Source organism: Myotis brandtii, unplaced genomic scaffold (assembly GCF_000412655.1).
Source record: "Myotis brandtii unplaced genomic scaffold, ASM41265v1 scaffold612, whole genome shotgun sequence".
NCBI classification, from domain to species: domain Eukaryota; kingdom Metazoa; phylum Chordata; class Mammalia; order Chiroptera; family Vespertilionidae; genus Myotis; species Myotis brandtii.
The window spans coordinates 887,528-887,814 of record NW_005370328.1 but is presented as its reverse complement, the minus strand read 5'-3'; positions in this window follow the sequence as shown (position 1 = coordinate 887,814).

The window sequence follows — 287 nt, the reverse complement described above, 5'->3', positions numbered from 1 at the left end:
ACCCCTTCACCCCCCCCCCTTGCTGTCACCAAGCACCCCAAGCACCCCAAGGTACAGCACAAAGCCAAGTCCGCCTGCCTTTGGCATCGTGTCCTTCAATCTGTAGGTTTCTGAAACTCCTCGGTAATTCACATTCATGTCTGTCCTCCCCTCTGGGTGTTGAGCTTTTCGGGGAGTAAGGACCCTTGTTTTAGTCTTTGCGTCCCTAGTGCTTGGCCCAGGGTAAGCTCTTGGGAGATGGTTTTTAGTTTTGGGGTTTTATGTTTGTGGTTTTTTGGGGGGGTTTT